Source organism: Octodon degus, unplaced genomic scaffold (genome assembly GCF_000260255.1).
Source record: "Octodon degus isolate 3935 unplaced genomic scaffold, OctDeg1.0 scaffold00053, whole genome shotgun sequence".
Lineage (NCBI taxonomy): Eukaryota > Metazoa > Chordata > Mammalia > Rodentia > Octodontidae > Octodon > Octodon degus.
In genome coordinates this window covers 5,932,782-5,933,326 of record NW_004524629.1, presented here as the reverse complement: position 1 = coordinate 5,933,326, position 545 = coordinate 5,932,782, and the positions used below count along the sequence as shown (strand labels likewise).

General features: G+C 22.9%; 1 protein-coding gene across 3 annotated transcripts in view; it reads left to right on the top strand.

Moving 5' to 3' along the window:
* The window catches only part of Cfap44 (cilia and flagella associated protein 44), a 119,105-nt gene that overhangs the window by 54,242 nt on the left and 64,318 nt on the right, over window positions 1-545 (top strand). The gene's annotated exons all lie outside the window — the stretch shown is intronic.

The window sequence follows — 545 nt, the reverse complement described above, 5'->3', positions numbered from 1 at the left end:
TTTTTTTTTTTCCTAATGTGGAATAAGATGCTATTTAATTTTGTTCTTCCATAGCTAATATTTTTTCTACATACATGCTTTAATGATTTTTTTCTTTACAATTAGTTTTGGACAATTTCATTTTAGTGTACTTTGATATGATTTTATTCATATTTCTTGTGCAAAAGGTTCTTTCTTCTTGGAAATGGGGTGCTATAATTTTAACTTAATTTAGAAATTTTAAATCTTCAAATATTTATTGCCTACCCCCTTCTTCGAGAAATTAAATATATGAATATAAATTCCTTGATTTGGGCACAGAGAGAACTATTATATGACTGATCTGTAAACTCTTCTTCATGTTTATTTTAGATAATTTTTATTGTTATATTCAGTTTGTAAATAATTTTTTTGTGAATAATTTTTTTACAATGTGAAATCTATTATTAATCTCATGTTATGTATTCATTTAAGAAATATGTTTCTAAAATTCACTCTGCATCTTATTGAAATCTTTCACATTTTAGTATTTGTCTACAATTTTTAATTTGCTACATAATTATAAT